General features: G+C 39.6%; 1 non-coding gene across 1 annotated transcript; it reads right to left on the minus strand.

The window, feature by feature from the left end:
- Positions 1–549: 549 nt before the first annotated feature.
- Positions 550–622, minus strand: TRNAM-CAU (transfer RNA methionine (anticodon CAU)). Its single transcript has one exon. It is a non-coding gene; the product is annotated as a tRNA-Met (tRNA).
- Between the last annotated feature and the right edge of the window lie 15,894 nt (positions 623–16,516).

Genomic DNA, 16,516 nt, shown 5'->3' on the forward strand with positions numbered 1-16,516 from the left:
CCCTACCAGGTCTCTGCCTGCTTTCCCACTCTCTCAAACACCCATACAGATACACACGTACACACAGATTTCTTCTTGGTCAGTATGTGTTCCTTAAGGTTCAAAAACATCCCCTTAAAATACCCACACACACGTTTCTAAACCACTAGTACCCTTCCTGGTATCAAAGGAGTGCACTCCCTCCACAGGGTTGTCTTACAAAGATATTTTTTTTTAAGTATATTTATCTTGCTTTACAACCAGTTTCTCCTATAAAAGATATTTAGTTACATGTTCAATTAATATTTTATAATTTCAATCCATGGAGCATTTCCTTTATGAGATGATGTCTTTAATGAAATGTATGACATAAATTTTGAAATCTAGTGATATTATAATTGCAACATTCAGTTGGCTTCTCCTTTGATATTGGCCACCTCTTCACTTTCATTTTCAATATTATTAACTAATATTTGTCAAAACAAGTAAAGTTACTAAGAGGAACGTAAAATAGCTAAAAAAAAATTACTCTGAAAATTCTCTTAGGAAGTGATGAAGGCAAAACACAACTGCCCCCTCTGAGGTTTGAACTCAGGACCTTCAGATTATGAGACTGATGCACTGCCTACTGTGCTAAGGAGGCAAGTTGAAAACATGGCTCACTGTGGACACTCCTCACAAACAGGCATTTTCCTTTGAAGCCTGAAAACTGGTAGAATATTAGAATCATCAATTTTTTTTTATTGCTTTCAAAATACATTTCAACAATTGGCTCAAACTGTCTTTCAAAATTGAAGCTGCTTTAATTATACAGAATTTTCTAGTGTAGAGACACAATATACCAAGATAAAGTTAACCAGTGTTTTTATACGTGTGTTCTGCTGCTGCTGCTGCTAAGTCGCTTCAGTCGTGTCCGACTCTGTACTACCCCATAGACGGCAGCCCACCAGGCTCCCTGGTCCCTGGGATTCTCCAGGCAAGAACACTGGAGTGGGTTGCCATTTCCTTCTCCAATGCATGAAAGTGAAAAGTGAAAGTGAGGTCGCTGAGTCTTGTCCGACTCTTGGCGACCCCATGGACTGTGGCCCACCAGGCTCCTCCATCCATGGGATTTTCCAGGCAAGAGTGCTGGAGTGGGGTGCCACTGAGTCCAACCCTTTGGACCCTATGGATGGTGGCCCGCTTGGAATTCTCCAGGCAAGAATACTGAGGTGGGTTGCCATTTCCTCCTGCAAGGGATCTTCCTGACCCAGGGATTGAATCTGTGTTTTCTGTGGCCAATACAGGAGCGTTCTTTACCACTGAGCCACCTGGGAAGCCTTCCTTTATGTGACCTTTTTCTTATATTAGGGCTTCTGCTGTGGCTCAGCTGGTAAAGAATCTGCTTGCAGTGTGGGAGACCTGGGTTTGATCCCTGGGTTGGGAAAAAAGGCTAGCCACTTCAGTATTCTGGCCTAGAAAACTCCATGGACTGTATAGTCCATTGGGTTGCAAAAAGTCAGACACGACTGAGTGACTTTCACTTTCACTTTGCCTTCTATTAAGCTCCTTGCCCTTAAAGATCCAGGAAAGGATGAAGGAAACGGTAGGAATATTTTGGAAAAGGGTGGATTGCAAAATGTTGCTTATTGTCCTGATATTTAATATAATTTAACTGAGAAGAATATAGCTGCATTTTGTTCTGGCAAACAACAGCGTTTTCTTGAAGACCTGTAACATGCATTGCTACCATGGTTCTAGCTGAACAACCATGCCATTCCAAGCAGGTCACATAAGGTGATTTCTGCAACCTTCTAAAGCTATTAGTAGTTTTGGATGATTTTTCCATGCAAATCTTTGCTTTCCCTACTGACTAGTTATGATGAAAAGAGACTGCTTTTAGTCCTAGTAGGTGAAAGAATTAACTAGGTGTGAAATCTAAGCAACCAGAACAAAGATACACAGGCTGGCAGACCTGGGTGGAGTGAGGGAGTTTATTTTCAACATCTCTGTAGGGTCATTTGTGTGTAGATGTAACGCAAAGTTAACTTCAAGGAAAAAGGACATAGATTTAAAGAAAACTACACATTAGTCATTTAATTTGCATATCTACACCTCTTCAAGATTACAGTTTCACTTTAGGAAACAGAGCATTAATAGTTCGACTTTTAATCAGCAGCTACCAGAGCTGTCATTTTTAAGATATCAGTTCCATATTTACTCACAATACTCCTTTCAAGAACTCTGAAAAGCAGTGGAGAAACAGACATAGAGAACAGACTTATGGACATGCAGAGAGAGGAAGAGAGGGTGAGATGTATGAAAAGAGTAACATGGAAACTTACGTTACCATGTGTCAAAGGGATAGCCAATGGGAATTTGCTGTATGTCTCAGGGAACTCAAACAGGGGCTCTGTATCAACCTAGAGGGGTGGGATGGGGAGGAGATGGGAGGGAGGTGAAAGAGGAGGAGACATATGTCCACCTATGGCTGACTCATGTTGATGTTTGACAGAAAACAACAAAATTCTGTGAAAGCAATTATCCTTCTATTAAAAAAAAAAAAAAAAAACTCTGAAAAGTTACCAAAGCCTATGTTGTCCAGGGGGGCAGATAAGAAAATTTTTCTGTTAGCTGAAAGGAAAAAAAAAACAAAAACAGATATCCATAGATGGCCATAACATTGTGTAAAACACACCTGCTTTGAATACAAAATATAAAACACCAGAAATAGATTAGAGGGAGGAAAAAGAGAGTCAATAAAGTGACGTGACTGAGGAAAGACACCCTACCAGACAAAAGGACACATTGTGTTCAGGTGCTTTTTATTCCTGAGAAGAACAGATTTATCAAACTATCATGTTAAGAGTAAAAATCACAACCACGACACAATCAAAAGTTTCCGTTGTTTGTGAAGTTGACTGGTCAAGATACTCAAGGTTTTGTCTGTTGAACTAGAGTGTAAGCTCCTGTAGGTTAGGAATTATAGCAATTTTTTTTTCTGCCTGTCTCTTTTAGAAGGTACGGGAAAGATGCTGTCTGCCTCACAGACCTATAAAATGGCCCTGCTGAATCCGTTCTCACTCAGGTCCCTCGACACACTTCTGACTGGGGGCAGAGGGCAAATTGGACATCAAAGAGTTGCCAAAGGCTTTTTTGCTGTGGAAGGCTGAGGAGCTCTGGATGATTCTTTGATCTCTGTTTCCCTCCCCCTCCCCCCTCTGCCCCCACACATACCTCACATCAGTCTTCCCTAGACCCCACCCTGTGTCTCTGCTCTCCTCAGCTGCTCTCACAGAAGACCCCTGACATCCTGGTCCACATTAAGGAACGAAACTAAACAAGAGTGCAAACAATCAACCTTCTAATCCAGACAAGCTGCTGTCATAGCCTTTGGCTCCCTTATCTGCACAGAGAAAACATTTGGTGAAACCTTTTAAATCTCAGTTTAAAAAAAAAAAAACATCAGGGGCAGTTTTTCCCCTCCCCCCACCCCCTTCTTCATTTTATATAGAACCCAGATTCTACTGCTCTCTTTGGCTCACCTGCGAAAGAATCAAGGGGGAAAGTTTCTAAGGTATTAAATCTGAAGTATTTACATCTAGCTATAGAATTCTTGAAAATCTTTACAACTTAAAGATTTTCTACTGTAAGCAAACCTGTCCTGAAAGTGCAGCATTTCATGAACTGCAATGTACAAGCAGAGGATGGTTTCTTTGGAGAACAAACTGATAGGCTTGTTAAAAAAAAAAAAAAAACCTATGTAAATGTTAGAATCTCTTACATACTGGAACACACAAGAAGAGTAGTCGAAAATAAACTTCAGTCTCATCAAGAGAGGCTTGGCTCAATATAAAAGATTGTCTAAAATGTATAAGATGTTTTAGAATCTACTCTAAGAAAGAGAATATGCGATCACTAGCTTTGATGTTTTAGATTTCAAATGCCTAGAGGAAGGGAACTGAACCCCATGACCTTCTGAGGACTCTGCTCAGTGTGCGAAGCTCATTCCAGTTCTGGAATCGGCAGATGGTGTTCACCCTGGATTGAGTCCCTAAGTCAAATCCTGTACAGCATCAGTCAAGTATGTTCTGCTAAGTAGTAGTCGCGTAGCCTTATCATCAACACTTCACCCCCACCCCCCAAATCAAACGTTGGTTAGCTTAATTTTTCTTCGCCTGACATGCATAGAGAATCTTCTATGTGCCAATTTCCATTATTGATGTACTGGTAGATAGAAGAAATAATAGAGCAAAACTGAAAAATTCATCTCAAATTATATTTACAACTGGAGTTTTGTCCTCTGGCCTTTTCTATTATATAAGAATTGAAAGGATCATAGAAGGCTCATCACATATGACAACCAGCTCTTCCTTCTAGGCTTACAGAGAAACTGGATTACTTTAACAGAGCTGGGCTTTTTTTTTTTTTTTAATTACTTTTAATTAAGCTGGGCTTAATTTCTAGGCAAGGAGATGTTTTAAATCAGATAAAATAGTACAGTATGTTCATCTCTAAATGAGTCTAAAGCTTTTCCCTTTGTTACATCCTGATTATGCTGTCATTAAATGTAGATGGTCCCCAAAGTGCTACCCTCAGTCTTCAGATAGAAAAAAGAGAGTTTTTTTTTTCTTGTCCTCTCACATTCCATCTTTTATCACCTTAAAGCAAATGATTTCTAGGGTCTCTCTTTCCCAGATCTCAGATATCTAAACTTTTTACTTCCCAATTCTTTCCTCAAACATCCCCTTCACCTAATGCCAACCCTTACTGCTGCTACTGCTAAGTCACTTCAGTCGTGTCCGACTCTGTGCGACCCCACAGACGGCAGCCCACCAAGCTCCCCCGTCCCCGGGATTCTCCAGGCAAGAACACTGGAGTGGGTTGCCATTTCCTTCTCCAATGCATGAAAGTGAAAAGTGAAAGGGAAGTCGCTCAGTCATGTCCCACTGTTCGCAACCCCATGGACTGCAGCCTACCAGGCTCCTCCGTCCATGGGATTTTCCAGGCAAGAGTACTGGAGTGGGGTGCCATTGCCTACTACCTTGACTAAAGTGACTATTTCCTTCCAGTCACCCAGAATCCCCTTATCATGCTCTTTTTCATAACTCTTAAATATACTAAATAGTTCAGTTATTATCTATGTTTTATATTCTACCCTCTTCCCACCTGTTATAGAATGTAAACTCATGGAGAGCAGGGGTTTTGTCCATTTTGTGTCTGCTGTATATCAAGTGTCTTAGAAAAGTTTCTGGCACACAATGTGTGTGTGTGTTAGTTGCCCAGTCATGTTCGATTCTTTGTGACTCCATGGACTGTAGCCCACCAGGCTTCCCTGTCCATGGGATTCTCCAGGCAAGAATAGTGGAGTGGGTTGCCATTTCCTTCTCTCTGGCACACAATAGTCCTTCAAAAACATTCTTTGAATATATGAACAAATCAACTCCAACTTCTGAATCAGATATTTCTGATATGTGTCTTATTTTCTTACTAGGTTCAAAGTTTGAGTTCCATGTCTAATCATTTTCTGCCTTTCTACAAATATCCTGTGAGTCAACATGTGTTGACCATGCTTCATGAATGGTGATTCTCATGTCTTTCCCTGGAATTCTATTCCTACTGCCAGAAACCTAGCTGTAATTCCCACATTTTCTTTCCTGATTGAACACAACAGCCTCCTAACTGGTTTCCTTTTCTCTAGCCTTTCCCTTTTATAACTCATTTTATACATTACTGCCTTCCTAAAGCATAACCTTGACTATGTGATGGCAGTTCATTGATTCTTTCATCAAATATTAAGAGCAAATATATGGCAGGCAAGGATTGAAAAGACAGAAAAATCTCTTCATTTGTAAAGTTTATATTCTGAACTCATTAGTCCTCAGTGGCTCCCCATTGTTTACAAAGAAAAGTCTGAACTATTATTTTGACATCAAGACTCCACAACCTGAACTCATCAACTTTCCTATCTTCATTCCCATTACAACCTTCTATGTATTTGTGCACTAGTCAAATCAGACCATGAATGGTCAATTTTGTTCCATATTTCTGAGTTCGCACTGGCTTGCTGTTGTTGTTTAGTCTGACTCTTTTGCAATCCCATGGACTGTAACCTGTCCATGGGATTTTCCAGGCAAGAATACTGGAGTGGGTTGCCATTTCCTTCTCCAGGGGATCTTCCTGACCCAAGGATCAAACCCATGTCTCCTTCATTGGCAGGCAGGTTCTTTACTACTGAACCACCAGGGAAGCCCTCACAGTGGTTTAGCTCTGTGTAACAGAGGCTCAATTGCTGATTCTCTGTATCCTGTAAGGATTCTACGCATATTTGACTCCACCATTTCCATGAATTCTCTGATTGGCTTCCATTACTTGAAAAAGATATCTTCTATTTTTCTTTTGTCTATTTTTACCTCTTCAAAGATATATATCATTTAATACTTCGTATGCTCATTATTAGACTATAGATCTCACCTACCACAATAGATTAGAACTTCTTTGAGGTCATGGAGCCTGCCTCTGTTTTCTTGGACTTCTGCCTACTGCCCTGACATTCACGGCACTCAACAATGTTTGCTGCATAGACAAAACAAAGGATATCTTTTTTCTTTTCTACTGTATATTATACTCACTCTAAACTCAATCTTAGAGATAATTTTTCATCTCTGAGTAAACATCACAACATCCCAGACTATATATCCTGACAGACAATAATATTGAGTGGTGAGAATCCAAGTATATAAGTCAAAAGACTTTGTCTTTATTATGGCTTTATGGTGTAACTTCGGAGAAGGCAATGGCACCCCACTCCAGTACTCTTGCCTGGAAAATCCCATGGATGGAGGAGCCAGGTAGGCTGCAGTCCATGGGGTCGCTAAGAGTCGGACATGACTGATGTGACCTAGCAGCAGCAGCAGCATGGTGACCCTGAACAAGATACTTTTCCTCTATGCCCCATTTTTTCAAAATAAAGATAGGCAAATAAGTAATACTTACTTAATATGTGAATGTTATATTGAATATACGACAATCAGCACATCATTTGACACTCATCTAATGATCAGTTCAGTTCAGTCTCTCCGTTGTGTCAGACTCTTTGTGACCCCACGGACTGCAGCACACCAGGCTTCCCTGTCCTTCACTAACTCCCGGAACTTGCTCAAATTCATGTCCATCAAGTCAGTGATGCCATCCAACCATCTCATCCTCTGTCATCCCCTTCTCCTCCTGCCTTCAATCTTTCCCAGCATCAAGGTCTTTTCCAGTGAGTCAGTTCTTTGAATCAGGTGGCCAAAGTATTGGAGTTTCAGCTTCGGCATCAGTCCTTCCAGTGAATAGCTTTTATTATTACTGAACAAATAGAGTGTCAGCATTACCTCTTTACTCACCACCCCCTTCCTTTCTCCAGAGTTCTTACTCTTGATTCCATGATGCCGTGCTCTATCCAGTTCCTGCCCCCTTGCCACAAGCAAACAAACAACCTCCCTTTTGTTCCTATTCAGGACATACGCATCCAATAGAAGCCAGTTTAAACCTCACTTTTTTCATGAAACCTTGAAAAACCATGAAATCTTGGTTTTTTCAACTTATATTGAGTTTACTCTTCTTTGAATTGTCATAACACTTGGGAGGATATATATACATCCCGTTCTTTCTAGATATCTGCTGTTATTAGTCATTGGCCTATTCATTACACGATATTAGAGAGTAAGGAAATATCTATAATAAATTATTACATAAATTATATTTATTTTATATATTTTATATACATGCATATATTCTCAATGATAATCTAATACAGTGCTTTACAGTCATGGTAGAAAGTGTACATGAGACTTAGGACCATGAGATATTAGTTACAAAGAGCTGGGTTTAAATCCTATCTGTCATTTTGTTGTTGGTGGTCATGGTTTTTTAAAGTAAGTGATCTTCGAAAAGCTACTTAATCTTTTTGAGCCTCGTGTTTCTTCATATGAACAATGGAATGGCAATGCTTACATTATCGGATAGATGTTATAATTAAGATAAATGACACATGTATATAATACAATGTCTGAAATCCAGTAGACACTTCATAGATAGAAATTGTGATCATTATTCTTATTACTATTATCAGTTAATTTATTCCTAGAAGAACTGGCATGAAGCAGAGATTAATCCATGAAACCAAAAATCTCCCTTTTACTGAAAACTGAATTTATTATATGCTATACTGAATATAAAATTCCCTTAGATGTGCATGTACATATTTCTTTTTCTTACTTTTTACAGCAGATGTTTTTTTCATGAGATTTTCAATAGTTTTTGTAATGAGAATAAAAGCAAGAATCAAAGAAGGAAAAAAAAAAAGAGAAAGAAACTTGTTATTTTGCGTCTGTCCTTAATTTAAAAATCACTTTTTCAAACTGGAAATGTTTAGAAGGACAAAGTCATTTTTTCCCATCAATAGGGTGCAGTAAATCTGTTCTGAAAAATGGAACCTTTTAAATGAGTATTTCCAAAAGCTCCCTGAAGTTCTTTATTGATTTAGAATCTTTTTTGCTATGTTGACAAGAGCCTTTGAGACAGGACTTAGAGATTTTTAATGCCCAGATCTTGTGTGGAGCAATAAGAACAACTTAGTTTCTAAAATGCCACATTGTTGGTTTTCCACTGTTGAACTGAATGAATGTTAAGATGATGTCTACTTGCCTTGTATATATCTGAAGCAGGATAAGTAGGATATGAAAGAAAGAAACTGATGTCTCCCGTTTTCAAAGGTTGGCTCATTAAAAATGCAGCAATGAATTTGCTCTTTTCAAAAATTCTGAAGCTTACACTTACGATCATGGCCGCTTCATCACAGAAGGTATGAGGAAAACTGGAGAGAGACCAGTTCAAATATTCACTAATAAGGACTCTGTGATTCTCAGTGTTTAGAAAATAAGACATAAAAACTGTCAGCCAAACAGAGACAGAGCTTCAAGTATCTCTTGATTGGAAAATGAGAAGTATCCTGGTTTGAGATATATTCTACATAAGTCATGTTTCCTTTCATGTTACTTTATTGGTCACAACCTTTCAAAGTCTCCCACTGAGTGCTAATTTCCTATTCTTCTATAACTTTCATTCAAACAATGACTTGGCTCCTTTACATATCAGATAACTAGGTAAAATGTTACCAGAGTACCTCTACCATTAAAATTGTATCATGAAAAGATTTCTGATCATGCAATGGTTCAAAATCCATCTGTACTTTGTACTAGATATGTTATCATAACCAATTTATTTGCCCTATCTGGGTTCTATTTTTCTTATCTGCTGGTGATCCATCAGATCCATAGCATTACAAGGCAGCTTTACAGTGAGTACTAACGGAGAAATCTAAGTAAAGGATTTGGGGAAAAAAGAAAGAATCCTATCAGCTGGTATACTCTGGAAGGTTTCAAAAAGAAAATACTTTGAGTTGGGCTTGGAGAGATGATGTGAAGATATTTAATCACTGGAAAGAAGACAGGGCTTTCCAAAAACGAGAGATAGTGGAACTCAGTTAACACTAACTCAGGCTAGCTTAAGAAGTGAATTCAAATAAGAGACTAGGAAAAGCACTTGAATCCCTGAACATATGGCCAAAAATATTAGGGTTTTATTTATGAACAACTTTGACTTTGAATTCAGATATACTTCAGTTTGGCTCTTGACTTTGCCAATTTCCAAGGACCAGAATCTATACAAATTATTTGGCCAATGTGAGTTTCAGTTTCTCAAACTGTAGTATTACAGTTGATAATAACTTTCAAGAATGTTGGTGAAATTAGAAAAGATAAGAAGGTAATATTTTTAGCACATTACATGCTACATATTTTGGTTGTTTGATATCAACCTTCTGTAACAAGTCCAAGCTCACGCTGCTCACCGCAGGCTAAGTCAATAAATCTGAGATGAGGTGTTGGGACTACGAAGGGACTTTATTCAGGAGCCAGCTGACTAAGAAGATGGCAGGCTAGCACCTCAAAACAACCATCTTGTCAGGGCCTGGTTGCCAGGTTCTTTTATGGATCAGAGATGGGGTGGAGTGGGAGCTGAGGAAACAAAGCAAAAAGACCTGCAAACATCTCTTAGAATGGCAAGTCTTAGGTAGGGGGATGTGTTAGTTCCACTTGCTTAAATCATTTCATGTGTGGTGTGAAATGGAACACTTCCTCTCATATCAACAAACAAAGATGTCACATCTATCTGAGATTCCAGCCTCCACAAATGTAAATTTTTGGGCCTCGCTGGTAAGCAGCAGATAGGGGCGCTTGGTGCTTGCCATTTGCTACACAAACAATTCAAGAATGTCACAGTCCTTCACAGGTGGGCAGGGTAAGATTATCTCCCTGAGGCAGGCCATTATGTATGCTTATGTTAACCAAAGGTTATTGATATTGAGGAAACATCAATAACTTCAGATATGCAGATAACATCACACTTACAGCAGAAAGTAAAGAGGAACTAAAGAGCCTCTAAATGAAGGTGAAAGAGGATAGTGAAAAAGCTGGCTTAAAACTGAACATGCAAAAAACAAAGATCATGGCATCCAGTCCCATCACCTCATGGCAAATAGATGGGGAAACAGTGACAGACTTTATTCTCTTGGGCTCCAAAATAACTGTAGATGGTGACTGCAGCCAAGAAATTAAAAGATACTTGCTCCTTGGAAGAAAAGTGATGACCAACCTAGTCAGCATATTAAAAAGCAGAGACATTACTTTGCCAACAAATGTCTGTATAGTCAAAGCTATGGTTTTTCCAGTAGTCACATATGGATGTGAGAGTTGGATAAAGAAAGCTAAGAGCCAAAGAATTGATGCTTTTAAACTGTGGTGTTGGAGAAGACTCTTGAAATCCCTTGGACTGCAAGGAGATCCAACCAGTCCATCCTAAAGGAAATCATTCCTGAATATTCATTGGAAGGACTGATGCTGAAGCTGAAACTCCCATACTTTGGCCATCTGATGTGAAGAACTGACTCATTTGAAAAGACCTTGATGCTGGGAAAGATTGAAGGCAGGAGAAGAAGAGACAACAGAGGATGAGATGTTTTGATGGCATCACCGACTCTATGGACATGAGTTTGAGCAGGCTCTGGGTGCTGGTGATGGACAGGGAAGCCTGACATGCTGCAGTCCATGGAGTTGCCAAAAGTCAGACATGACTGAGTGACTGAACTGACTGACTAACAGAAGATAAGACTCTGGGAAGCTGGTCATGTCAACACCATTCATTCAGATGACATAAGACAGTTAAAGCACAACACCTGGAAAAAATAGTAAGCACACAGCAAGAGCCACCTATAAATTCTCTCCAATTGATAGCTATTTCTACAGATGTCAAATTGCTTTTGTTAGTCAGAGAAGGCAATGGCAAACAACTGCAGTACTCTTGCCTGGAAAATCCCATGGATGGAGGAGCCTGGTAGGCTGTAGTCCATGGGGTCGCTAAGAGACGGACACAACTGAGCGACTTCACTTTCACCTTTCACTTTTACGCATTGGAGAAGGAAATGGCAACCCACTCCAGTGTTCTTGCCTGGAGAATCCCAGGGACTGGGGAGCCTGGTGGGCTGCCGTCTATGGGATCACACAGAGTCAGACACGACTGAAGCGACTTAGCAGCAGCAGCAGCAGCAGCTTTTGTTAGTATCAACATATACTAACATAGACAACATATAAAACACTGAAAAAGAAAAATCATTCATAATCACACAATCTGAAATTTTTAAATGATTACCATTTGATCATATTCTCTCATATTTTTTGTTTTACTAAACATGCACTCACTTTTGCATCAGCTAAAAAATGTCCGTGTGTAATGTTCTCATTCTCTTAATACCTATTTAAGTTACAAATACTGACTGTGGGGGGACAGGTGACTGGGTCAGTTAATGACGTTATCTTAGAGCCTAAAATAAACCTTAAAGAACTGCAGAAATGCGACATATTGAGCACAGAACTGGACAGATCTGTTTTTATATAACTCCCCCATAAGAACATCAGGTTATGGATGTGTCTTTAGACTAAGAATATTTCCCACATTCTAAAACTATTCCTGCCCATCTGCCTTCCATCCCTTCTCAGAGTCAAAATAGGAGTAAAGAATCCTTTCTCTTGGGTTGAATCTTGGTCTTAGGTAAAATTGAAAGAACAATTAAGGAAGGAATAAGCTCTGAAATGTAGCAGTCTAGACTTGGTGTTGAACCTTACTTTGGACAAAATCTTAATATATTTTTCTTTAATTAGCAAATGTGCTCAGCAACCTTTGTAAGAGTATGCAAATGTAATTCAACTAAAATAGAATGAATTTAAATTTATTTATTAAATGACTGGAATCTGCTTTTTATATATTGTTTAAAAATAGGCATTGGCATGCTTCTCAGTTGTATCATGTAGCATAATGGCACACTGTTCTGATGTAACTGCTACTTCTTGTGTGTAATGTGACTTTGGACAGTTGCTTAACCTCATTGTGCTTAGGCCTTGAAATGGGATAGCAATAATACCTACCTCATAGGCATGGCATGGATGAACTAAAATAACACATATATTATAAATAGTATCCACACAAAATATACATGTGTTCATCTATGCCATCCCTTTGAGGTAGGTATTATTGCTATCCCATTTCAAGGCCTAAGCACAATGAGGTTAAGCAGCTGTCCAAAGTCACATTACACACAAGAAGTAGCAGTTACATCAGAATAGTTTGCCATTATGTTATATGATACAACTGAAAAACATGACAATATATATGTGTGTGTATACATATATAAGGGCTTCCCTGGTGCCTTAGATGGTAAAGCATCTGCCTGCAATGCGGGAGACCCAGGTTCAATCCCTGGGTTGGGCAGATCCCCTGGAGAAGGAAGTGGCAACCCACTCCAGTACTCTTGCCCGGAAAATTCAAAGGACTGAGGAGCCTGGTAGGCTATAGTCCATGGGGTCACAAAGAGTCAGACATGACTGAGTGACTTCACTTTTCACTTTCATACATATATAAGGGCTTTCCCAGGGGCTCAGTGGTGAAGAATCCACCTGCAAAGCAGGAGACACTAGAAGTACCGGTTCTACCCCTGGGTTAGGAAGACCCCCTGGAGGAGGGCATGGGAACCCACTCCAATAGTCTTGCCTGGAGAATCCCATGGACAGAGGAGCCCAGCAAGCTATAATCCATAGGGTCACAAAGAGTCGGACATGCCTAAAGCGACCTCCCATGTACACATGCACACACATACATGACGTTTTAAGTGTGACACAAGATCAGCACTATTTAAACACTAGCATATCTATTTAAATGTCATTTTTATAATTATTTTCCCTTTCATTTAGCAATGCCCTTCCCTTCATCTTTTTATCCTCTGAACTATATAATAAACAAAACTCTCAGGAATGTGTAGGAATTTCCCAGTGATTTTCAGCATTCACCTCCATTTTACAGTAGGTCACACATCTCTTTATAAGACTGTTTGACCCATATCAGAGTTTCAGTGTGACAGAACCATTAGTTACCAATTAGATTTACACCCTGTCTTCTTCCTTGTTGGAAGACAGCCAATATTGATCACATAGCTATTCTCCTTGGCACTCAGAGTTGAATCACTTGCTTAGGAGCTGAACTGAAACATGATCATTCTAATTCAATCATGGGCCATCTGATTAGATCAGTGACTCATTTGGTGAATGCCATGTGGACAACCCTGCTTGATAGAAACTAAGGGGGAAACTTGGAGGCAGGGATGAGGGGTAAAGAGAGTGGATGGGGAAGAGGGGGCTTAAAGATTTCTCTCCATAATTAAAGGAGATCCTGGGAGAAAATGTCTTTCTATTGAATCTTCTGCCTAAAACCTATATAACATAGAAGTTTCCTTTTTCTGAAGTTTGTCTCCCTCACTCTAAGTTTTTTAGAATCAGGAAGGGTAATTTACTAATCTTGGTTATCACCATTCTATGTTCCTCACTACAGCCTCAATTCTCAGACTACCTGAACCTACTCTTTGAAGCTGTCACTGAGCCCAGTAGCATGAATAACTTCCTCCTCAGTGCTTCCTCTATATTCTGTTTGTATTTGATCAGTAGGACACCAAAGTAGATCAAACACTGGCTCTAGAATCAAACTTCCTGGGTGTCAATATGTACTCAATTTTTCTTTCCCTGTTAGACCTTTCTGTTTCCTATTCTTAAAGACAGAGGTTATCTACAGTGTGAACTTTTAGAACTTACACAAGTATTAAATAGGTCAGTTTTGACTAATATAAGTGACTTAAAATAATAAGTCACTATTTCCTATTGTAAATAGTGCTTGACATACAGTAAATAAATAATTCTTGAGTTTGAGATATGAAAGTTCTATTAATAATTTAATTCATTTAAAAACAATTAATTGTTGAAACATATTTCACCAACTAGATGATGAGGGTAACTTGGGCTTGGACTCTAAATTTCCATTTATGGGCTTCCCTGGTAGCTCAGTTGGTAAAGAATCTGCCTGCAATGCAGGAAGGAGACCACCTGCAATGCAGGAGACTCGATTCAATTCCTGGGTTGGGAAGATCCCTTGGAGAAGGAAATGGCAACCCACTTCAGTATTCTTGCCTGGGAAATCCCATGGAGAGAGGACAGAGGAGCCTGGCAGGGTACAGTCCATGGGATTGCAAGAGTCAGACAAAACCACCACCACCACGAGCCAGCAGAGCACCCTGCAGATAACAGGTGTTCTAGTATTAAGGAGTATTTCCTTCAGTGAAGCCTTAAAAGAAGGAAGGGAAACAATGAAGAAAAAATAAAGCATTTGCCTCTTTTTTGCATTTTTTCCCCTTGGTGTGAGAAAGAATTAAATGAACTATAAAGTTAATCTGGTTACCTGTTTCTCCCTTGTGTCTAAATTCAAAATATGTCCTGAGCCTACTGAAGAGGCTTATCTATGAAGGCCTATCGGTTCTTTACCGTACAAATGATGCTTTCAGCAGAACGGTACCGTTATGACACAATGAACTCTGTATTAGGGGTGTGTGGAGCCCAGAAGCATAGTGAGCCAACTGAAGCCTCTGACAACATCACCACTGTGTGGTCACACAGTCCGGCTGGAGCCTCAGAGAAACTGATTATATTGTAGAGACGGGTCTTCCACAGAGCATAGAACTCCCCCTGCCATGCCAGGCTGCACTAAATGATCATATTCATGAGGTCCACACAGTCTTTCTTGTTTGAGAGTCTGAGAGCTCACCCCACACCTGGGTCCTTAAACACTTGGTTTATGGCCTCTTAGCTTCCCTGGTGGCTCAGATGGTAAAGAATCTGCCTGCAATGTGGGAGACCCGGGTTCGATCCCTGGATCAGGAAGATCTCCTGGAGAAGGGAATGGCAACCCTCTCCAGTATTCTTGCGTGGAGAATTCCATGGACAGAGGAGCCTGGTGGGCTATAGTCCAGGGGGTTGTAAAGAGTCAGATGCAACTCAGACATTTCACAATAGAAACTGGAGGATCAGCCCAGCTCCTCTCCAGGAAGTAGTTACCAGAGACGTTCCCCAATGTATCAAAAGAATCAGAATGGACTGAGCTTGGTGGATTACAGTAAGTGATCTTGCCTTTCGATATTGCCCAAAATTTTCAGGAAGAGCTAAAGTCAGATTCTGGAGCTGTAGCCTCATTCAAGGATGTAAGCAGGCTCAGACGTAGTCTGTGATGGATGTTGGACAACTTAATCCTTCATTATTCTAATACTGGTGGAAACTGCAGCTTCTTCATTGTGTAAAACTTAATTTCTTTGCATATGTCAAGAGAGAGCAGTTATATCTACAAAGAAGCAACTCAGATTTTTATAGAACTGCAATAATCTTATCACCCTTGGCTGTTCTGTTTACAGAACAGAATTATTTCTCTGATTTTCACCCCATCTGGCTAATTCCAACCCTCTCTGATGAAAATCAGCTCCCTGTTCTGATCCCAGCTCTAAGTTCCATGTCTCTTTTCTTCTCTTGCATATTATCTTGTTCTGTTCCTCCAATGTACATATGTAATTATATGTATAATATATAATTATACTTGGTCATCTGGTTATTTGTTTAAAGTATATCTTTCCCAGCATTTCTCTGCATAAAGATCACCAGAAAGACAATTAAAATGTAGACTTCTGGATATCCTCGCAGACTTTCAGAATTATGGTTGAGGGAGGTTGGTCTCACCTTTTTTATTGAGTAGGTGATAGGTCTCATATTTTTTATTGACACTGAAGTTTGAGAACTGCTTTTCTAACTCTGTCTGTTGAGGGCAGAGGTCATGTCAGTTGCACTGAGCTCTGATATTTCAATGTTGGACTTAGTGCCTGGCACATAACAGGTTGTTAATAAATTCTTTTTTAATAAATGAAAATAAGAAGTTGAGTACCAAAGACACAGTTGTTAGTAAGTCTAACTCTTCTTATGAAGAAACTGAAAGACAAAGTTTAAGCATATTTCTCCAGGTAAGAATACTGGACTGATTAGCCATTCCCTTCTCCAGGAGATCTTCCTGATCCAGGGATCGAACCCAGGTCTCCTGCACT

Source organism: Bos javanicus, chromosome 14 (assembly GCF_032452875.1).
Source record: "Bos javanicus breed banteng chromosome 14, ARS-OSU_banteng_1.0, whole genome shotgun sequence".
Taxonomy (NCBI): domain Eukaryota; kingdom Metazoa; phylum Chordata; class Mammalia; order Artiodactyla; family Bovidae; genus Bos; species Bos javanicus.